The 24,044-nt window shown below is 43.0% G+C and overlaps 1 protein-coding gene across 6 annotated transcripts in view; it reads left to right on the top strand.

Annotated features, from left to right (window-relative positions):
• The window catches only part of SUSD6 (sushi domain containing 6), an 87,648-nt gene that overhangs the window by 3,503 nt on the left and 60,101 nt on the right, over positions 1-24,044 (top strand). For 5 of the 6 annotated variants that reach the window (XM_080396539.1, XM_080396534.1, XM_080396537.1 and 2 more), the window contains exon 2: positions 4,207-4,293. The gene's annotated coding sequence lies outside the window, so the exon portion shown is untranslated. Of the gene's footprint in view, positions 1-4,206; positions 4,294-21,311; positions 21,382-24,044 lie in introns of all 6 variants that reach the window. The other variant, XM_080396535.1, reaches the window with a different exon arrangement.

Here is a 24,044-nt window from a genome sequence, read left to right on the forward strand (position 1 = left end):
GTCTGCTTTCATGAGAAAACAGATGTAAGCTGCTGGCCTCTGTCAGTCCAGGAAGGCTTGATGCTGCACCCAAGAGTCTGTCAGGCCACTGCTGTACTGCTGTCTTCTTTTTTTTTTTTTTTTTTTTTTTTTTTCTTCCTTCCCCTTTTGAAATGTGCATCTCTTCTTGCGAACCTGAGATCCTCCCAGAGAAGCCTATTGCCTGCTGATGCCTACGTGAAAGATCAGTAGCTTGGAAGCCTTGGTCCAGCGTTTTCCCAGTCTGTGTCCCTGTGGTGCACTCTGCCTGGTACAAGGACTCCCCACAGCTCCCCTGCCCTCTAAGCCACTTGTCCACTGCTATAACCAGCTGATCCCAGCTGATCAGGCTTAGCTGGGGGAGAGAAGATCTTTCACTAGGCAGGGCTGGGCCCACTTGCCTGAAAGACTTGGGGAGGGGGAAGGAGAGGGATTGAATTCGGCTTTAGGAGTATGTAAATAGAAACATGAAGGCATTTCCTAGAACAGGAAAAGGGAAGACAACCCATGTGGAGCAAAGATGCTTGCTCATAATGTGGTATTGGTTACAGTAGATTTTTCTTGCCGGAAGTACAGTAGCCTGTAATTATGTTTATCTAGTTGTCATGACAAGTGTCATCATGTAAGAAATGCCATCATATATATTTGATCTCTGTCAGGAACCTATTCTGGGTACGAATGGAATTATTTCAGATGTAACTATTTAACCCCCTGCACAGGAATTAGCAGTTAGGGACTGCTAGATGACTTTGAAGCGCGCTCTGTCTTTGCAAGTCCATCTCTTGTAAGTGACTTTGCTGTTCTGTAGTACGAAGACAGTATTTTCCTTGTCTCTGCTGTCAGACTCATTTGAGCAGCTGCAAAAATTGATTTTAAGTTTAACCAGTGGAAATGCTTCCTATAAATTTCAGGAAGCAAGCTTTTGTATGTAGCAAGAAATATTTTTACCTGCTGTTTGTATGCTGTTTGTCTTATTACTGAGTAGTGGCAGCTAGTGCCCTCTCAAAGGAAGCTTCATGTTCTCACGCGGCTTACTTTGTGATGCAGTCTGCAAACAGCGTATTTTCAGACTAAGCCTAGTGCTGCTAATAAGACCGGTGGAAGCCTGGTCTGTTGCTTGCTTGCTTATTTATTTTAAACTGATGATATCTGTATTAATTCAAGAGTTTATTGAGGTAGCTCACACTGTCAAAGAACTGCAGGATCAGAAATTAGAGGTATGAAACCCTACTTCTTTCCTGCTGCTTCAGTTGCCTCATCCCCCAGCTTCTGGCTTTCCCTGCCTGTGTGTTGAACAGGCTCCTGAAGTGGAGCGTTTGCTGAAAACCATCTCTATAGTGCAAAGGATTGATATGTCTCATGTTGCTCTGGTGAGCTCCCAAGGGGAGCTGCTATCCTGGCAACCAGCCCACCCCGCAGTAAACTTGCTTCCTGCTGTAAGTAAGTGTTAAGTGGAATGGGTTAGTCTTCACCTCTGCAGCAGTAACCTTGTAGGCAAGGTAAAGTACAGCCTTTGGAGCTGGTAGAGCACGGTAAAGGGAAACTGGCTTCTGGAAGCGCTTTTATGTGGAAAATGAAGCACTGCATTGTATTTATGCTATAAAGTAGAATGGCTTTCAATCTAGCAGTGTAAACTCACTTGCCATAGGAATGACTTCCTTGTAGATGGCTTGAACTTTGCTAGGCTGAAACATGCCACCATTTTAACCTCATGCTCAGAAGTGAACCAACTTCAGTATGCTGTGTGTCTCTCTGTAGCTTCCTTAGCTTACACTTTAAAAGCTCCAGAACCATTTTGAAAACTTTAAAGCTGTTTACGTTTTTCCTGAACTAATTTTCCTCCTGGTTTGTAATTAAATGTTGCTGTGGTTTGCTGCTGTTCCTGTTTTTTCCCTGCGTTGGCTTAATGGGGTTTGGTAGTAAAATGAATAGGAATTGAAAGAATGTCTTGATCAAAACTGAGTTTGCATCTTGTTTGGGTATGAAGATAGTTAAGAAGTTATGTTGGAGAGTTGGATCTCTTTCTGCAGGTCTCCTAAGGGAGCATAAGTTTTAAGAGGGAAATCCTGTTGATACATCAGTCTTTTTTTTGTTGTTTTTTTTTTAAAAAAAACAAACCACAAAACCCACACCAAAAATCAACTCAACAGACAAACAAAAAACACCCCAACCCCAAATCTCCAGTTTCTGTAAGTGAGCTTGAGAGTGATGTTCTTGTGCTATATAAAAATGTAGATACCTCAGTGGCTAAATTTGCAACTTGCTTTTCAACAGCAGCTGTTAAAGGCAGCTTGCTTTGAAAGGAGCTACAGTTTGTATGTGTAATTTTAAATATATAGATTAGTGAAATGCTTGCATGTCTCTGACCTATTTAAGATGTTTGGGTTGCTGGTTTTCTTTTTTCTTCATGATAATTAATTTCTGGAAAGTCTTCAAGGAGTAGATATTGAAGCAGCCCACACTAGTACAATTATATTGTGGGATGTGCCAAAATCTCCTTTGGGTATCGGGGCCCATTTGTGCTGATTCCTTGCACAAGGCATTTTATTTGTTAGACCTAGTAAGGTGCCCTAATGTTGATTAAATCCCCTTCAAATAAGGGGTAGAGAGAAGGTAAAGATGCATAATAAGAATACGTTACTCTCTAATGAGCCAAAAGGCAAAAGAAATCTGATGTGCAGCGAGGAGGTTATCGCTCTCAGCTGTGTGGGGATTCATTGTGCTTGAAGGCTAAGACAGAAAGTGCCCCCAGAATAGCTTGTATAGGTTATCCTTCAGTGTTGGTGCAGAGCCTGGGGAGAATACCTTCTGCACCAGAACACCAGCCCGAAAGGCTGATTGACATCTCTGCTTCTCGAGAGAAGTGTCAAATTGCAGAGCATTGCTCAGAGGGTATGAAAGCTTCACTTCTCCATCTGCTGCCGCATATGCCACCGGTGACCCAGTGGCCATATGTGAGATCATCCCGAAAGCTTTAAACCCAGCTCCTTGCCCAGGGCCCCTCGCTCCTTTTGAAAGTGCAAGAAGGGCATGCCGCTTGCTTCAGGAAAGGGAGGCTCCAGTTTAGCCCTTAGGAAAATTGTGTGGTACGTCTTTATAAACTGAAGTGTGAGACTCATTGCAGGCTTTGCCCTGGCTTCGTGAGCAAGGGCTATGAAGCCTCACAAGCATACTAACAGAGATCCATTAAAAACCACTTCATGGTTATAGGGAGCAGGGTTGTATGATCAGGGGTTGTGTCTTTTGGTAAGCGTATGATTACTTAAGTTGAACAAGAGATACGAAGAGGACTTTGCTAGGTTTACTTTAATTTCATTAGCTGTGAGAACCTCCATCTCAAGTCTGTTTCTGGGCTGCTGTCTCACAGGGCTCGCACACTTCTGAGACTCAAAAAGCTGACATTTAAATGTGACAATGAAATGTTTAACAACAAAGGAGATCTTTAAGCAGGCTAGACAAAAATTCCTTTCAGCAGCAAAGCTTTTACTTTCGCTTTTGGATGACCAGTTTGCCCAGTTCTCAGTTGGTTGCTGTGCTTTCCGAAGTGGAGATTACTTTTATTAATAACCGTCTTTTCTTTTTAAGTCTTGCGATTTTTAGTATTAATACTGAATAAAAAGGGTGTGTGTGGGGGATAAGAGGCACTGAAATGTACCTGTGGGTTTTTTTGGTGTCATAAAAGTATATTTCCTTTCTCCTATGCTTTTTTGGGAAGTATGTGCTATTTGTGATCCCTAGAGGGTTGTTTTGGGTTTTTTTTGGTGGAAATGTATGTGTGTGTCTGATCTGTGTAACTTCAGGTAACTTCCCAGAAGGTTCTGTCCTGTTTGGAAAAAAAACAACCAAACAAAAACCCAAAACCCCAAAGCTTAAGCGCTACTGAAAAACATTTTCCGTAGTACTCTGCTATGCTTGAAACTGTGATCGTTCTGTTCTTACACTTGAGATTTTTAAATTGAATTTGCAAGGTTAGTTTTGAATAATCTTTGTTTTCGAGTAACTTGTGCAGTATATCTCAAACCCAGATCTGAATTTTGGGAGTAGTGTCTGTACCTGAAGCATAGCTGTCTGCTTGTGTCCTGAAAATGTAATAGAGCTCCTTCTACCCCTCAGCCTTCTGTGCCAGAGTGCTGTTCTTATCCCCTCTGTACACACAGCTAATAGTCTATTTTTTTTGTGCGTTCCTAGGTGCGTGAATCAACTTACTGTCACTGAATCATCGCTTTCATCATACTAACTTGACAACCATTGTATGCCAGCTTGTGTCAACACCAGGTAAGATGAAAGCTAATGCTGTTACTTTGTTTTTCCTGACTCCTTGCTGTTTAAACCTGTATTTTGTCCAGATGCCATGACTTTTCTGTAGACTAAAGTCAGAGTGTGCTCTCCTCTTGCAGTGAGACAGCCACTTAACTGTTAGCATTACTTTCTTTTTCGAAAGCTGGTGTTCTAAAACATTCTTAGGGTCTGATTCCTTTGTAGCCATGCTTCAGCATTCTCCCTGACACCTGTTAGTGTGATTTTTGTGGAGTTCAGGTACCACAAACTGTTTCCCTGCACTCTTCACACCCTTGCCACTCCCTGGTTTTGCTGTACCACCTGTGCTGTCTGACCTTTTCTCTTGAACAGAAAATGTTTTGTGTTTTGGTCTTTTTTTTTTTTTTTTTTTTTCCCCATACCTGCTACCAAATGTTACCTTTGGAAACCTATCACAGATTGATCTTACTTGTGTATTTTATGTTTTAGTGGTAAGAAACTACCTGGATATGTCTTTCAAAGAACTAAACATAAAGCTGTTTTTTGGACCTCGCCCTTTTATCTCCCTTTAGAGAAGGGATGGGCAGGGGGGAATCCCTCTAATGCTTTCAACAAGGTTATTATCCAGTGCTCTAGGGGAGTCCTAGTGCTGACGAACTAATGTGAGCCTTTGTTCTGATGCTAGTCAGAATAGGGATAATTCCTCTGATTACGCCTTCTTCCCCTCAGATCTTTCTAGTAGTGATAAGCCATTAAGCTCTTTTGCTACCACTGTTCTTGCTGTGCAGGCCTGTTGTTTCCTGCAACTGCTACCTTGAATGCAAAGACTTGAGTTTTGAGGGGATCTTATTAGGAGTGCCCATTTAAACCTTTTGAGATATTTTTGGGGGGCTGATCCTTAGTGGTACTTGTACAGTTTAATTAAGTAGATATCTTGATGCATATGTGTGATTTTTTTTTTTTGTATCATTAAATAAAAAAATAACTACTTGTTGATGCAAGTCACATTGGACTTGAACATAGTGGCATCTTTTGTTACATGTTGGGACATGTAAGTATGCAAAGTTGGCATGTAGCTGTAGTTGGCAAAGAATGTGAGTCTTGCATGTAGCTGATACTTGAAAGGTTTTTTTCCTTCTGTCTCCTCTTTCCTCCTTCCTTGGCCAGAGCAAACAAATACTGTTTCTCAGATGCTTTTAAATACTCTTAAAGAGACTATTTTTTGGTCAGCAGTCCGAAGAGCTCTTGTGAAATGATCGCACCAGACAAAGCTGTTAAAAAAAACCAACCAACCCAAACCAAAACAAAAAACAACAACAAAAAAAAACCAGAAAAAAAGTCTTGCAGATCAAGAAGGGAAGGGGAGAGAAGTATGCCAAGGTAGGCTCTTTAGCTTTTCCTTGGCGGTATGAAGCTGGTGAGAAGCTCATCCTTGTGCTTCTAAATGCAGGTCTCAAAGTATAGCTGTTTGGTTTGTGGTAGTGTGTTCACTGAGGATAGATGGTGGCAATCCTTGATGGATAATCTGTCCTGAGTCTGGCTGAGCTGCCCTTGTGATGAATTTGTAAGGGAGTTCGTGGTCTATTGATACAAGATGTTATCTCTGCAGCGTGGTTTGGGACCCTTTTTGGTATCAGTACAGAACAGAGACATAGGAAGGCTTTAGACAAGTTAAAGATCTTTCCTAGAAGACAGAGATTGACTGAGTGTCCATGCACATACTAGCTGCATGGACATCAGTGCAATGCTTTCATAGTGTTTCATTTTCATTGAGAGTGTTTTTCCCTAATGCAGAATTCAAAAAGTGATGATAGAAAAACTTGGTCTCTTTGCAAACTGTGCAATTTTTGGCTATATAGACATAACGTCTACATAAGCTGAGCTCAAGAAAGTGTGCAAAAAGGTACTGGGGTGGAGGGAGAAAGGCTCCATCAGAAGATACCCACCTGAGAAGACTGATACAAAGTGTGTTTTGCTAGTGATTATGCACGGATGTGGAGTGTGTGTTACGAAAGTAATCCAGCATGGCTCCTTGATGCTGTGTGGGAGCATTAGCTGTGGGAAAGGGTTTTTCAGCACTTCCAAACAGCAGTTGTTTTTTAAGGCTGTTACTGTTGAGAGTATCCTGGAGAGATCAGTAACAGATGCAGCGTGACACATTTTACATGGGTAAAATGATGGGCTAGGCATAACTGCCTTTGCTTAGCACTATTAACCTAACAGTTGTTAAATCTCATACAATGCTCATTTTCAGGGTGGTGACTGCTTTTATGACTTGAAAATAAAAACTGGAAGGCATATGTGGTGTTGCTTTTATCTTTTTTTTTCCACTCTTGATTGACGTATGCAGGGCATTTCCTGCGAATGTGTGCCCTGTACTTAGTTGTTCATATTCTGTCACTTTCACATCCTGCTTATCTTTATGATTTGAAACAGTTATCCTGAAACGAAGTGTGTGTGTGTGAGAGAAAGACTGCAGACAAGTTACAGTACAGAACACAGGATTCCTCTTCCCCATTATTTTTATCCTGTGAAGTGAGAACAGAGGGAAGATGGCAGAAGCATTTCTGAACAGCTGTGCAAAGCTTTCCATATAGCCTTGAATGCTCTCTAACCTGTGCTGGTCTTTTCCCTTGTTGTCTTCTTGAACCGTTGTAACCTGGAAAGCCTAAACCCAAGTGCTGTAAGAGTGGTGTCTGCTCTGGGGTTGGCCAGTGTTCACCTTGTCATGGTTTAACCCTGGCCTGTGACTAAGCCCCACACCACCGCTCACTCAGCCCCCCTCAGTGGGATTGGGGAGAGGATGGGAAGAGTAAAAGTGAGAAAACTCGTCAGTTGAGATAAAGACAGTTCAAAAGGTAAAGCAAAAGCTGCGCACGCAAGCAAAGCAAAACAAGGAATTCATCCACCACTTTCCATTGGCAGGCAGGTGTTCAGCCACCTCCAGGAAAGTCAGGCCCCAGTATGCATAATAGTTACTTGGGAAGACAAACGCCATAATGCCGAGTGTGTGTCCCCCCTGCTCCTCCTTCCCCCAGCATATACTCAGCATGATGTTTTATGGTATGGAATATCCCTTTGGCAGTTCAGGTCAGCTGTCCTGGCTGTGTCCCTTCCCAATTTCTTGTGCCCCTCCGGCCCTCTTGCTGGCAGGGCCCAAGAAACTGAAGGGCCCTTGGTTTAGTATAACCTTTACGTAGCAACAACCAAACCCGTCAGTGTGCTGTCAGCCTTGTTCTTACACCAAATCCAAACCACATCACTGCGCCAGCTATGAAGAAGAAAATTAACCCTGTCCCAGCTGAAACCAGGACAGACCTGTATCCCTTAATATACACTGGGGCTTCTACTTTGTGTATATTTTGAAATTCTTTTTTTTTTCGTCCAGTTAGTTTTTCCTTGTCAATTGATGTGCTGTAGTGTGAAACTCCAGGGTCATGTGGCATTGTTGATATTAAAAATGAAGGAAACAGTACAGACTATTCAAAATTGGTATGTTTTTCTCCCCAAATATTTTCTTTCTGTTCCACTGATAGGAAGCCAAAGGGGACTTCCTCTGCCTGTTTCTTTATGTATGAACTGAAGGTTTAGATTGTAGGTGACTGGGTTTGGCTTTTAGTGGGGTTTTTTGGTGTTTATTTTAAGGTAACTTGAAGACCAGCTTAACCCTTAGGACTCTCTGATTTGATCTCTTGTAGAGAGTAAGGAAGACAGGTTTTCAGTGGCCACCATACCCTGAAGACAGTATATTTTTCCATTTAAGCTATGGCAATTTCTTCTTCTTGCTTCGTCCCAACATTTTGTGGAGCAGACACTTGATTTTAATTTTTCATCTATATTTATCCCTTAATTGTAAAGTTAGAGTTTTTAATCAGTATAGCTTAGTCATCAACTAACACATAGCAAAAAAGGTCTTTGACTTTTGATGTGATAACTTGCTGTGTGTGAGATTTGGGAAGAAGATTCCCCTCCATAGCGTTGTGCTTCCTGGCTGATTCCCCTCTGGCTCTATTACCTTAACAGCTAGTTGTGTTTATGGGTAGAGCTTAGCATTTTGGGGCGTGCTTGGGTCAAACTAGCTGGTAATAAGGTATCTCACCTAACCTTGGAGTGGCATGTTGGAACCCAGCACTACCTGCAGGTGCTGTTTCCCCTCTGACTATAGTAGAGGATCAGGCTGTGACCATATGCTGCTTAAGCAGGAGTTGCAGTAAGGCAGGCTGGGTTCCTGTGGGATGTATAGATTGAGGTACTTCTTTTCAAGGATGGGTCCTTCAGGTGAAAATGAAAGCATGTCTGGGGGAGTGGGTGTTAGCAGTGTCTTTACTGTGGCTGTTCAAAGAAACTTGCAGCATGACTGGCTTATCTCACTTGCTGAAATCCTCTTTTCTCTTTGCCTTTCCAGCAGGAAGGGCTCTGCAGGTCGTGACAGTGAGCAGTCTTCTCTAGTTCAGCAAATCTGTTGTAAGAGTCCCCCAAAAAGACAGGTATTTGTAATGAGCATCAGAGCTATGGATATGTAACTTTTGGGGCAGGGACTTGCCTTTGTGTTGGTAGAGTGGCAATTCTATGGTAGTGAGAGCCTGGCATGAACTCATCAATATGAAATACTCATCTGAGAAACAACTCGCTAAAGCAAATCTCCTCTTTGAGAGATGAGTCTCCTGAAGGTAGGCCTGATACAGAATAGGTTGGAATTTGCCAGTGCTGCTGGCTTTTGTTTTAAATGATTTACAGGAAACACCCAGATTCTTCAGAATGACTTGGATGTTTGTTTTGTTGTATTTTTTTTTAAAGTAAAAACAGGTTGCCCTGCATAAAGTCTGAGGTAGCACAGGGAGGTGGGAAAGAAGATGTATATTGTACTTGCAAGACTTTTGAAAGGTCCTGAACACTGGAGTTGGAAGGAATTGAAGCATTTGAACCACTGGATGTTAACAGTTAGCACTAATACGCTTCTGACCTCTGGCAACATGGCTGAGAAAATAGTCCTTGGTTGCCCCTTTTGAGTCAATGTCTGTTGCTTTGGTTGATCTGTGTACCTTTTGCCTGGTCTTTTCACTGTCTCCCAGCGTTATGCTAGTGCATTGGTTGGTGCTGACTAAAAAGGAGGACTTGAGTCAGAAATAGTGCTTCTTACAGGATGATGTGTGGGCTGCACGTGTCCGAGTGTTGTTCCAGACAAGCCTGGCTGAATTTGAGATATGTGATAATTTCTTTTTCATCTGAGGTACTTGGTGGCAAGTGACCCTATTTGCTGAAGCAAGCTAATATTTTATGCTCCTCCTGCATTGTGCATTTAATTGCTGCATAACTGATTTCTGCTGTCTCAAGTGTACATTGATTTTTCTTTTTTTATGCCAACTGTTTAACAGTCTCCCAGTACCTAGGGGAATTTTGCACCCTGTTTCTACCTGAAGTATTACTCAAAGCTGTTGAGAGAGATTATTCAGTTTAGACAATACAGTGCTGTGTCATAAAAAGGACATGTGCGTATCCTAAATTCTGTGAAGATATAGCTGGGCACTGTCTAGCTGCTCTGAGAAGTTCAAGGCAATGCTTTCTTGCCTTTCAGCACCTCATGCTGGGTGCTCAGTTTGATTAATCCCCACAAGTGGTGAATTTTATGGGATGGTTAAAGAGTACGTAGGGGTTTTTTTGTGTTCCAAGCCATAAAGATCAATGTTAAATGTAAAATCAGTAATTCTATCTAGTTTGTTTTTTTTCTCTAGGACTCATGATTATCGTAGCCTTTCTTGTCTTTGAGTTCTTTTCTGTCTCCTTTTTGGCTATAGAGCCAAAAATGTGATGATGGTAGAATTTGCTGTAAGTATACCAGGCAGCCTGTTTTTCAAGTTGAAGCAATTTTTTAGAGGTGGGCGAGGTTAAGGAGGAGCCACTAAGATATTTTCAGCAGGCTTTTTGAAGTTGGCTTAACTCATTAAGTTATACTGGGATGAGCCCACTAGTTCAGTAGCTATTTCAGACTTGCACTGTGAAGGTGATTGCTGTTACACTCTACCTGATATTTGAAAGACTATTGTGGAGATCTTCTACCCTTTTTGGGGAAGGGAAGGAAAGTAAGAACATTGCAAACAGTATGTGGAATCCCTTGGCGAGTGTGACACTGTGCATGCTACTCAGGAACTGGATGCTGAGAAAGGTATTTAACTTACGTTGCCTGTGAGAACAGAGACTGATAAGTCTGGAGGCTGAGGCTCTACTAGTCTCTCAGGAAAAAAACCCAGGAGGTTAAGAAAGATGATTAGCGTAGGCAGCATTAATGCAAGCTTTGTATAGTGCCATGAATGTTACGTAGTTGTTGCCTGGGCTTCTCTACATGCTTCCTGCCTATCAAAGCCTCTAGCATCAGCAGGAAATGGAACAATAAGCTAGATGAGCTTGTTTTGACCACATGTGAATTTTTGCACACCGGTGTATGTGCAGTTTTTAAGGGTAGATCAGTTTCCTTGCTGTGTATCTGTCTGTAATGGAGATGTAATCTACAGTGTGCTAGGCGGTGTTCATAGATGGGGACACAGATTACAGCTAAAGGCCAGTTACATGGGATGGAGGAAGGTGGGGGGGGGAAAAGCCACATACAAATGTTCAATAAAACTGAACTGGCCTGTTTCTTTTATGTGAAACTATTCTTAGGAAGATAATCTGAATAAATTTGGGAAGGCAAACCTTGCAACAATCTGCCAGTGTCTTGGTGTCTAGGAGCTAGTTCTTGGAAGAGACAACGTCATTTAGTTTCCTGGTGAGAAAGAATATTTTTGGTTGTGGAAAGTCAGAGTAGAGGTTGGACCCCTAGAGCTACTGTAGACCCGGCCTCCTGCTCAGAGCAGGCACGCAGGTTATGTAGGTCTGGCTGAAAGGGGTGGGTCTGGATGGGTTACACAATGGTTTGGGCTGTATGTAGTAGGTGAGTGTCCCTCAAGAGAAATACTGAGCTTGGGTCCCAACTAGCCAGATAACAACAGGAGGCTCAGAAGAGGATTGGGAAGGCCTCTCTGTTCAGATCCACATGTTTGGGTGATACTCAGCTGGCTCTTGGGGTCTGGGCTTTGAGGACCTTTGTTATTACTGTCTTTGGAGAATCTAGATCCAGGATGAAGTGGTAAGAGGTTGTAGGTGTCCTCTCAAGATTTGTGTTTGTTTAACATGGGAAGAAGGAAGATTTCTTGCCTTGAGGTATTGTCTTGTATCAAGTAGCAACATCTTTGCCTGTCCAGATGTGACAATCTTTCTCTCTCCCTTCCCACCCTCCTTCACCCTCTGATGACAGCATGTATTCCAGGACATATGTCTTAGAATAAATAAAACATTTCCATCCATATAAACATGATGTTTTCAAACACCACTGCAGTCTCTCATGCTGTCGATGGTACCCCCTGGGTGTATGGGAGTTATTTGGCCATAGGTTTTTGCCTTTATGCTGTATTTGGGCCAAAGAAGTTTTAAGTAAATTCTGTCCAGTTCACTTTGGTATTAAAAGCTCTTAAACGCCATTCTTTTTTCTTGGTATTTCTGTGGAGAAGATGTTGTTGGGGTAGACTTGCTCTTGGGTAACTTGCCTGTGTTTTAGAGGTAACCCTCTGTAATTCAGGAGGAGCTTCTCTGATGTGTTCTGGAACAAGAAAAGCTAAATTAAAGTACAGAAGCGAAAAATCAAGTAAAAATGATATGTGGATTTACTTCGATAGTTAATGACTATTTCCAGTGTAGTAGGGTGTAACGCGTGGCTGCTGCATGCCTTGTACTGTGGCGTACATGACTTCATTATGCTGTGGTTTTCCCAGTGTGTGGCTGTAAGGTTGCCAAGCTTGCAGCTGCTCGTGTGGGGTTGTGCCAGCCACATCTGGCACACGGGGAGGTGGTGACCTTGTACGTGTGGGGATCGTGGGCGGCCACAGGGAGGACGAGTTTCTGTACTGCACAGGGCAGTGTGGCAGGTGCTGGCGTCACTGTAGCCAGACACAGAAGTCTTTATTCATGTAGACATTCAGTCTCAGGTAAGTGCCGCACTTTGGGAATACAGGGCTGCTGCTTGGCCTGGAAAGAGAAACAAAGTCTTAATGTGGGAATGCTGTTCTTGGGTGGAAAATCTTAAGATAGAAAGAAGCAGAGAGGGGTCTCTGCTGCTGAGCCAGCGGTAGCCTCTGCAGTGTCTTGTTCCTGTTGGTGTTGCAGCCTGCAGAGGTGCACATTTTGCTGCAGTGGGCATTAAGTAAACCGCTCAGTTTATCTAGAATGCAATGTGCAGTGATAGCTATACCACAGAGGAAGATTTGTATGAATTTCTATTGAGCAAAACCCCAGAATACTTTGTCCTGTGTTTTTGGCTTGAGATATCAAATGCCTAAGTTTGAGGTTGATACTTGTCTTTGTTCTGGGGGAAGGTAAATTTGAGGATCTCTTGGAATAGTAGCACTGGGCTAGACCTTACCTCCTTTTGCATCAAACAGAAGCGCTTCATTGGGCAGGAGAGCTGAAATACTTGGTGTTCAGAAAACACAAAAAAAACCCTGTTGCTCTGGAATTTCTGAATGACTAATGAGCAGTGAATACCTAAAGGGACTTGGTCAACTGGGAAATCCTCTCTCGTCTGAAAAAATTCTCTGCATCTGTTTGTGTAAGATTATGAAAAAGTTTGGAGGGTGAAAGGTTACTTTCTCCTTTCAGATCATAGTGTGCTCATAGACATAGGTATGGTAATTTTGATATCCCACAGCATAAATCTGGTCCTTCCAGGTTTGAAGGCTTGGCTATGCTTCTGTTTTTATTCTCTGTGCTGTATGAGGTGATGTGCAATGGAGCATTGTGAGTCTAAACTTCAGACCATGGCAGAGCAGCTTGGGGGCATCTCTAATAACTGAATCCCCTTTTAATTTGGGGGGGGGGGGAATCCTTTAATTGCTGGATAGACGACAAATATTAGAATTAAAGTGAGTCTTTTGAGGCAAAGCTTAACTGCTTATCAGCTGGAAGTAATCGATGTCTCTCCTTGCCAGTGAAGTTGGCCACTGCTACTTCCTGCAGTCCTGTGTGCTTGTGTTGTGTGGGTAACCCCAACTGCTGGTCTGTTCTGACCTCTTCTCAGGCTTCCACTGCTTTATGCCCCAGAGTGAAAATGGGACACTGTGTCCAGCTCTGGATTCAGGTGATCCTAAAATGGATAGGCAGTCTCAAGTTCCACGTGGGAAAAAGCTTGGATTTTGTTTGTCTCCACGAAATCTTCCTTTTCTGAAAACAGTAACAAGGTTGCTGTGGTTTGATTGCTGTTAGCCACAAGCAGAGTTAATGATAATAGACAGAAAGAGCCTAGAAATGTTTGTTATGGAAGTCCATATTTAATCTCTCCCAGAGGCCTTTGGCTTGCTTAAAATTGTGCTATAACCTTTCTGATTTCCCAGACTATTGATTGCTCCCTGTGTCTGAAAATTTATTTAATTTTGTGATGCTTTTGCTGGCAATAGGTCTTCCTTTTCACATGGAAGAAATGTAGACTATAGATCTTGCTAGAAATTGATTTGGGAGTAACTTCTGGTGGCATGGAGAATCTTAAATAATAATAATATAAGCTGTGTGCAGAAGCCCGAGTTGCAGAAGGCTTTAAAGTCAGAACCCTGCATCTAGCTTTCAGCTTCTGTGGGAGGTTGTTAGACTACATGAGTGCATTGTTTCTGCTGCTCTCTGGTGTGAAGTGTATCCTTTTGTAGTAAGATCATCAGTAAAAGACATCTATAAGGAGGGCAAAACATGGAAGAAAATGACACTTTTCCTACAAATTTAGCAAAAGCTGGCTTTTATAAGCATAAGGATGGAGTTTCTGGTCCTAAGATGAGACTGTTAGCCACCTCTCTTACTAAGTACTTGGCCTGGCAATACCTAAAAATTCAGATAATTGCATCTCTCTTTCCCTCTGGCACTTCCTGGCTGTGAGGCTGTTAACTAGACAGTTGCTGTCTGTCTCTCTTCAGTGCTGCATTGCTTTTCCCTTTCCCTTTACTGCTTGTGAGGAGGCTGAAAAAGCCTTGCTGTCTCAGCAGTGGGCTTGAATTCCACATGAGAGCTATACACCAGGTACCTGGGAGGCTGCCTTTTTGTCTTCCTGTAAGCAAACGCTTGGCTCTGTTGGAGACACTTGTGGATTGCTCTGTGTGTAGGAGTGTTCCTCTCTGGGTTTCTTGCCTGAATTCCTTTCCACAGGCAGAGAGTGAATACAAAGTGAGATGTGTGGTCAGGGCAGTAGTATGCCTGGACTCAGACTGGAGTTTTTAAAGGGATGGAGAGGGGAAGCTGAGACATGTTGTGACCTGGATGAATCTGGGAAGTAATGCTGGCACTACTTCATCTGGCCTGTCGTTTTCTATTTTACTTACTCCTGGCACCTGATTGTCAGAGTAGGCTTTTATACTGTGTTCTCTTTGTGGCTTAGGCTGCTCAGCGCTGCTGCAAAATCCTTCTAATCCTTTTTGCTGTCAGTCTCTTGCAATGAAAACTCAACTGACAAAGTGAATACTTGAATTGCAGAGAGTAAGTGTGGTTTCAGGTTTGGGAAGAATGAAGAATCGGCAAATATGACAAGACCTTGTTGGGACTGAGGTACTCTTACAATAGGTGAATTAACTTGTGTGCTATGTCTTGAAAGCTGTTGAAGGATTTTGCTGGTATCGTGGGTCTTATCTCCTGATGCAAGACTTTCACAACTAAATGATACCCAGCAACAGGTGCTCAAATAGAAAAAGACCTTATTGATCTGTTGGTTTTCTTTAAGAGGTAATGAGGATGCATTAAAATTGCCCCTCTTGCCTTATAACTTCGCTGCATGGCAGACCTATGTGTGGGGTAGCACTGCTGAAGTAGAAGCTTTCTCAGCTAGTGTGCCCGTGTTCTGCAAGATACTAGAAAATGTTGCTGCCATGTGTCTGTGTCATGGTTTAACCCTGGCTGGCAACCAAGCACCGTGCAACTACTTGCCCACTCCTCTCACAATGGGATGGCAGAGAGGATTGGAAGAGTAAAAGTGGGGAAACTCGTCAGTTGAGATAAAGACAGTTCAAAAGGTAAAGCAAAAGCTGCGCACGCAAGCAAAGCAAAACAAGGAATTCATCCACCACTTTCCATTGGCAGGCAGGTGTTCAGCCACCTCCAGGAAAGTCAGGCCCCAGTATGCATAATAGTTACTTGGGAAGACAAACGCCATAATGCCGAGTGTGTGTCCCCCCTGCTCCTCCTTCCCCCAGCATATACTCAGCATGATGTTTTATGGTATGGAATATCCCTTTGGCAGTTCAGGTCAGCTGTCCTGGCTGTGTCCCTTCCCAATTTCTTGTGCCCCTCCGGCCCTCTTGCTGGCAGGGCCCAAGAAACTGAAGGGCCCTTGGTTTAGTATAACCTTTACGTAGCAACAACCAAACCCGTCAGTGTGCTGTCAGCCTTGTTCTTACACCAAATCCAAACCACATCACTGCGCCAGCTATGAAGAAGAAAATTAACCCTGTCCCAGCTGAAACCAGGACAGTGTGGTGTCATGTTGAACAAGGATGTGTGCTTGGGTGCTCTGCTCTGAACCAGCTGTGCTGGTCGAAGTTTGGGGCAGGGCTTTCAGGAACTGAAGCTGTTATCACAATAGCAGTTGAGATTTACAGCACTAACTATGCTTACAGTTGCCAGGTGTCTCAGAGCTCCAGAGTGTTACTGTAATCTGCTGGTGACAAAACTGGTCTTTCATTCTTGCAGCTCTGACTGGGTTGTGGATAACCAGGCTTGTGTTAGGGCTAAGCAAAACTTATGCAGGTTTGTTCTCATTCTCCTCATTCAGGCATCCTGTCATAAAAAGTGCTCTAAGCTTGACTGTCTGGGCCAGAATACTGGCAGCACCAGTTCTTCAGAAAGCCAAGCCTAAGCTGGGGCTGATGGGCCTGGGACATGGGAACAGGTGTTTTTTTCCTCTTATCTTGGAAGGAGTGACCTGTTACTTTTGCTTTTAAATATGAATGAACTCATTCTCCATACCTCAGATAATGACCATATGGTATTCCTGGTAAGAGTGGCAGATGTTCCTCTCTTGCTGTGTTTTGCTTTGTTATAAAAATTCTCTGTTTTCTTTCTAGCCTGTCTGCAGTGGGCTGTAATGGTGTTCAGCTCCAGTGTTTCAGGTTATTGCCCTGAATTTCTAAACTACAAATAAAGTGGGGGCTGCATGAAATGTTACTTGCGTTGTGGATCTGATGCATGTGTGTATATAGGTGGTAACCAAACCCTGCGTTCTGGGTCAGTATGCTCAGCCAAATAGTTTCTCCTTCTGTTTCGGTGTTACTTATGGCCTCAGCACTTTGTTCTTCAACATAAAACAAAATGTTCCACCGCGCCTTCTTTGTGGTAGTTTGGCTTTGCTGGGGAATGCAACTTCTGTACAAATCTGCATTGCTTTATATCTCAGGGCAGCGTTGTTTTAGTGAGAGAATGGGGATATTTTTGCATGTAAGTGGTTGTTTTCCATATTCTCCCTGCCAGTATAGTCATTTGTCCTCTTGTGTACTCATGAGCTGCTGTTCCAGTTCAGTAATGGAGAGTAGGCGTACATTGGTGGATTGCAACAGACAAAAGTCCATGAGTGCCAGATAGCCCAGGGTATCCCACAGTCTGGATGCAGGAATTGGAGGATTGCACCCAGAAACAGTTGTTCTTTGTTGTGTCTTTGTTTGCATGGTTTATGAAGCACTTGATACAACACTAGGAGAAACCAGTCATTGCTAGTGAGACTGACTCAGCTCTTCATAAATCGTAACTCTCATTTCATGTATTTTTAGGAATCCTCAGGCGAGAAGGGGCACATTGCTTTGTCACTGTAAGGCAGTGTCAGAGGCTGGCTGAGCCCGCGCTGCCATGCTGACCTGTGTTCACTCTATCACACGTGCAGCTGGAACAGGCAGGGTTATGAACAGTTTTGTAGGCTTCTTCTCTGGGTATAGATGAAGATGACTCCTCCTTTCCCTCTAAGTCTAGCCTTGGTCAAAATTTCTTCCTTTCCCCTGCCTGCTAGTCTTCTGTGTAAAGATAAGCATATGTCAGTATTGACGTATTTACTAAGAAGGATGTCAAGCAAGAATGTGGTGGTAGATATTTTTTCTTTTTAACATTTCCAGAATTGCAGGGAGGATTTGCAGTTAATATCAAAGAAGCTGCCATGATTTAACAAGAAAACCTTTTCCATAGTTTAGTGAGGTATGCGGTGATGGGATTGCTTAAGGTGAAAGAAATACTAGGTTTTGTCTTTGCTTTTTGAGAGAATGCAGATACCAACTTTCTGCATACATAAATGACTGTGGAACAGTCAAAGTGTGGGTGTGGGCGTTTTGTTCTTGCTGGTTAATGTGATAACTGAGAAGAGGCACTGGCACAGGTCTTGTGACCACTGATGTGTCTCTTGCTTTACTTTGGAAGGCTTATGGCAGTGCGTGGGTTGATTCCCCTTTGGGGAAAGCATGAGCCTCTAAAGGTGAGATTCTGGCTTTGTGATGAAGGAAGCAGAGTTGGGGAGGTGATTTATCTCGGGGTGCAAGCAGCTTGCCTGAGACCGTGCACTGAAGAAAACAGTGGTATAGAGCTGACCTCGTTCGTGCTTAGAAACCACTAGTCCTTTCTGGAAGACTTGTTTCTGCGTGCTCTTGGGCTGGTTGTTTTCTGTTTGGTTGTAAGTCACCTGTGATGGTGTTTGTACAGTGCTGCTTAGCATGTGAGGGCTTGTAGTTGCTACATATCATGAGACAAGGTGGTCTTGCAGGCAGCTTTAACTGCAAAATACTGTAACTTGCAGGTAGTTGCAAACTATGGTCAATGGGCCATGCTGTTTTAAGCATCTGCTTGTGTAGGAGACTGAAACCTAGAGGACCCTGAGGGAGGAAGGGTGTGTTTGAGGATGTTGAGATTAATGGTAGAGTTATTCAGTTATGATAGATTGTTCTAAAATTTTAATGCTGCTCTTAGTAGAAGACAAAACCACAGGAGTGAAACCCACTGATAACTGTGTTTGGGAACAGGCTTGGGTTCTCTGAGAATCCCTCTGGGGCCTGTTACAAGAATGCATGGAGGCAGTGATTTCGTCTTTGTCCCTAATCAACAGAGGAACAGCTGTACTAGGGGTGGTAAAACACAAGAAAGGCCAGATAAATGTAAGACATGAAGAAGAGACAGAGATCTCTTCTTAATGGTCTTGTTTGTATTTAAAAAGTTACCACAGTATGAGGTGTTGCCAGAATGTACGCCCTTTAAACAAACAAGGGAGGGGGGGAAGCTTGAACTCCAATGGACAAGATCAGCGTGCAAGATGACTGCAGATGTTATGTAGTGAACTTGTGTTCTCTGTCCCACTGCTTTCAGTAGTTTAGTTCCCAGTGCCATTGCAGCACCCCATTGTCTGTGCTGCAGGCATGCTTTGGCTTAGTATCAAGCTTTGAAAGATACACCCCCTCCTTTGCTGAGATCAAGAGCTGCTGCTGAATGTATGCTTGTGCATGGGTTCTGTCTCTTAAGGAGGTATGACTAAACTGGGGACAGTTAAAATAATCCAAAAAACACCCTCCACTCCCACCTTCCCCTCCCAAAACCCCCACCACAAAACCTGCATGCTGTCTGAAAGTACATCTGGCATGGGAGAGGAGCCAGTTTGTTCCTTTTTCCCTGGAGCAGGAGATTCCTGTGTTCCCAGCTGTGGTTGTTTAGGGAAGCCTAATGCAGCTATCTGTAGGGTGGTGAATAACCCCTTGCATGAAGGAATGTAGCCTCCATTACCAGTATGGAGCTCATCTCTGCACTGAGCTCCAAAAAGTGAGTACAGCTCAGCCCTTGTCGAGGGGCTGGTGTGCCTGCACAAGTCTCACTAGACTGCTAATGCTGCGGCTGCACAGGACCTTTGCAAAATGCACAAAGTAACTGCCCTCAAAACCTTACAAACTCATTCCTGTATGCCCAGGGGCAATTTTTTCCAGTCATGGGAAGTCCTGGAGACGTTGTTAATGAGTTCAGCTGAGGAAATAGCACAAGGAACTGTGGGAGAGGGAAGGCTCTTTCGTGCGGCATGTGGAGTGTGTGCAGAGAGGGGGTAAGGAGGTGTGGCAGTAATCTTGAGAAGGAATGAAAGAAATGAAAGCAGAGGTGAGACTGTGTTAAGACTTGAAGACAGAGGGAAAGAGCTGCGAACTGGAGAGGGGAGCCATTGACAAGGGAAGTGTTAGTCTTCACTCCTTTCATAAATCTGCTTTTATAAATTAGTGAGTATCAAGCTCATGTCAGTGACTGTAGCTATGAAAATAAAAAGGGAGTTAAAATTTTTAATGTTAAGAATTTGAGGGAGGCCTGTTTCCAAGCAGTCTTGCTCTTTGATTCCTGCTTCTGAGCCAAATTATTGGCATGTTCTGGGATTGAAATAGCTCGTGTATCTGAATGACCTTTTAATTTCCTTTTCAATCTTCTGAATCCACTGTAATGAACAAAGAAAGCATTAAGAACAGGCATGGTGCAGATTTTATTGCATGTTTGCAGTAGACTAAATAGCTCTGGATTTCTTTGGGTGTTACACAGCAAGAACCTGCTGTTAGAGTAAGATGACGAGGAACCAGTTGTGGTTCAGATTAGAGGTGGTTTCTCTCCGTGTGATGGTAGCTCAGGATATCTTTGTAGCATTGGTTGTTTTTGTTCTGTGTTTATACAGCACCTAGCACAGTGTGGTCTGATTCCTAGGCTCCGATTTCTGACTCCTTTTGCCCGGCAAATGCTGATGAGGCAAGAAGTGCTTGTCAAGGGCTTTTCTTGCCTAGTCACATACCTGTCTGAAGCAAAAGTTTATCCTTTGGCATGTGCTTCAGGCTTCCTGTCTGCATCTCTTCCCCTGCAATGATTTCCGCAGTGAGTCACAACAGCTAGCTGTTATGTATGAAAAAAGATGTTAAAAAACATGTGCTAAAGAGAAGGGGATAAGAAATGATGTTTCATCCAAGAGGCTTTCATTGGATGAGTGGATGAGGGAAGTGCATGCAGCGGGGGAAGAAGCAGCATGAGGTCAGTGGGCTTTTTATTGCACAGCATGAAAAGATCCCACAACTAAAATCTGATCTAACCTTTTCTTCCTGTCTGTCTTAGAATAAATGCTTTCCATGTAAGGCACAGGAGAGCCGGCTGTAAGGAAGCATATGGCTGTCAATTATTTCAGAAAATGTATCTCAGCACTCAAATGAAAGAAAACAGACCAGATAGATCTGTGGCAGCTGCAGCCTTTATTGCCCGTGTTTATGCTACTTAAAGACTCGCCTTCTCCAACTTGATTCTAGTGAAATGACAGGCTTGCCTGAAGTCTACTGGCTACTTGTGAGGAGAGTAAGCCAAGCATTGTTGGGGAGGGGCCTAACACTTCTCAAGTCAACATAATTGTATTACCCAGCTGGCGGTAAGCCAGAACCCTTCCAGAAGGCTTCTAGAGCTCTGGTTTGACTGTTGGTAAACAATTTCTTATGGGAGTCACCTATACAAAGCAGCCTGCAGTTCAGGTGTGGTTTCAAAAAGAACTGCTGATGGTGTTAACAATGTCTCTGAAGTTCTTCAAGACTGGTTCATTCCTCTGATACCCTTTTTTCCCCTCATACTTTTTTCCTGGCATATAATAGTGGAAGGGAAAAAAATTGGTATAGGAAATGGGGATTTAAACATGTCTTGTCTAAAGAAGCAGAGGATTCTTTTGAAATAAAGGTGCTTGCAGACCTTTAATTATTTAGTAATATCTAAAAAAATAATTCCAACCCTTAACATTGGCTAATCCCATGAACCAGACCCTCCTAATATCAATGATACTAAGGGAGTAACATGCATGTCCCCTGTTCAGTCCCCTCAGATTTTTCTAGGTTTCTGCAAAGTCTAAGAGTCTCATTGTACACTGTGTACCCTTTTTTTTTTTTTTTTTTGCAATGTCTTTCACATTTGAATAGCATAGGTCTTAATTCACCAGTCTCAAACCTTCTGCATTTTTCCTGTAGGCTTGGATGAACACTTGTAGAAGTGAACTGGGATCCCTCTGCATATCATCATCTGTCGATTGGTTTGTAGGTGAGCTCTATAGCCTGCTCCCAGGAGTGTGCAGTGGGTGTTGAGCATTACCGTGCTCAAAAGACAGAGCCCTCACAGGGCTGGATCTTTCCTCTTTCTGCATTTCTTCATTCTCATCAGTTCAGGAGTCCTTTCTGTGGTTAAAGTCCAGTGGTCAAGCTTATTTCCCCAGAAAAGAAAGCAAGCAAAAATGTCAGGTTGGGCATCTTGCAACTACAAACTCTGCAGACTGTCACCTGCTTTGCTTTTCTCCTTGCAGGTGGAAGTACTTGCAGTGTTTGCAAGGAATAGTTTAGTGTTCCCTTGATGGTGGTGTTGAGGGCATACCTGTCAATTCTAGAGGTTTCCTTCCTTGAGAGCCTTTGCCTCTTGCAAAGAGTAACTTTTAATGTCATGTGATGCAGAGTTCTAGAATTGAAACTTGCTGTTGGTCTAGTGACAAAACCTAGCAGCTTTGATCAGAAGTAAAGATTTCTGAATGGGAAGGCTACTTCAAAGAATTGAAACTCCTGCCCTATTAGACGTGTTTCATAGCAAATGTAGACTAAATATAGTTGGCTGCTTCAGATTTGGTTTGTTCACAAGGAACTTGTGAAGACTATCAGTACCTTTGTAAATAAAGCGTGGCAGTGCTTGGCAGAGGAGGTGAAACTTAACTTTGGTCTCTCAGAAGTAAGTTGGTGGGTTCTGTCCTCACCAGCAGGTGATCCTACTTGTAGAAAGGTCCAAATAATAGCTTTCACTGGGACTTCATTCCATTTGCAGCGGTGGTGTGAAACAGCCTTTGCAGTGATTCCCAGCAGCTATACTCAAGGCCTCTGAGGAGTGTGTTTTGGAGGTGGTGGGGAGGCTGGAGGGGGAGGTGGAGTCTGTGGGGCTGTTGCTAGAGGCTGGGAAGGGGATGTGGGTGTTGGAGAAATGGCTTCTCAGCTGTTGTGTACTGTAGTATGCTGTAAGGAGGGTGGTTTCCTCAAAATTTCTTACAGCATCCTGTGGAGCCTTAATGGAGCCATTTATTTTCCACCATGTGGGCTTCTCTTTGCCCTCCCCCACTTCCCTCTGCATGTGAATCAGTGATTCTGCTTCATGAGGAGAGTAGATTGTGAAGTCCAAGGGAGGCAAAGAAGATAGTTTGTTATCCAAATCCAACTGTTACTTAAATCTGTTGAATGTCATGTTCAGCTCACCCGGAAAAGCAGTCTTGGGTGAGCTAGAATGTGTATAAAAGCAGGTAGAGTCTAGCCTTTTCACAAAATGAAGCTTGTGAGTGGCCTTTTAAAAAATGCTGATGGAAGCCTTGACAGTTGCAAATGACAGGCCGCTGACTCTGGATGCTGCTGCTGTATGTGACATTCACACTGTAATCTTGCCCTGAACTTCATAGGTGGAGCTACAGATTACGTATGTTGGAAGGTTTTTTCCAACAGTTGTTTCTCTGTGCATTTAGCAAAGAGAAGTGAGTAGTTTAAATATTCTTTGTCATTTTCTATGCAGGGAACCTTTCTGAAAACTTGGTATAATGTATTTTTTTTTACCTTGTGGCTAAGAATTAAAAGTTCAGTTAACCTGTGCTTATGAGACAGTTGCCGGTCTGTTGATATTTAGACCTTTCTGCAAGATACAGGTTTTCTTATTTGTAAGCCATGCCTTAAATTAATGGTTGCTGTCTGTCTTTTAAACTGTTGCTTCTGTGTTGTTTCTTTAGTATTACTACTTCCTATTGTCTGTTCAAGAGATGCCAGAGAACTGCTGAGTAAGTTTCTGATACTGGTGTCAGGCTATTTGCATCCCTCTGCACACACATAACATTTGTAGGATCTAACGCTTGTGTCTCCGTATGGTTTTTATTTAAAATGTTTGGTCTTGGAGGAAATTAGTAACACTGGAAGATGGAGTGAAAGGATTTAGCCTGTTGTTTTGCAGCAAAGTCTTAGACTGCGAAGGCAGAAGAACAGCTTTGGTGAGGACAACTGCTGACTCTCAAAAGACTAAATTGCATGTCAGATTGACAAAATGGGGAAAACAAATTTAATCTTAAGAGTACAGTTACATAGGGATTGGGAGAAATCTCTTTGAGGAACTCGCTTGAAAATAGATTAAAAGAACATGAAAATCCTCTGCTGCTGAAAGTAATTTTAAATCTTCATCTTGCAGTTTGGTGGGTTTTGCGTATTAATTTTGCTATCCTGTAAGCTCTTGTAGCAGATGTCTTTGTGCTGCTGCTTAGAGCAGTATGTTACAGGTAAAAACGTGAAGAGTCTGACTTTAAACTAGCTTACTTTATACTAATTCTAATAACCTTTATTTAATCAATTCACTCTGAGGGAACCTTGTCTCCAGAGACAGGAAATTGCTTGAGGATTACTGGCTGTGGCAGGACCTTTCATATTTATTTGCAAACTGTTGGGGGGTGGAAATACCAGTCTTCCTTTTAAAGGCAGATGAAGCTGGAGTTGCTGCGCTTCTCCTGCAAGGCTGAGTAGAGGTCACTGGGAATTCTGTGCTAGAATGTTTGGGGTTTTTTTTCCTTGACAAATAGTTTGATGGCTTGGGGATGTTCACACAGGATGCTTGGAGATGCATCAAAACCCCAAGCAAAGCAGTGACTTGTTTCCCAGGTGGGTGTACTGTTCACTTAGCTGCTAGTGGCTTGACAAGAGTTG

This window comes from Falco punctatus (assembly GCF_963210335.1).
Source record: "Falco punctatus genome assembly, chromosome: 7".
In the NCBI taxonomy this organism is placed as follows: Eukaryota; Metazoa; Chordata; class Aves; order Falconiformes; family Falconidae; genus Falco; species Falco punctatus.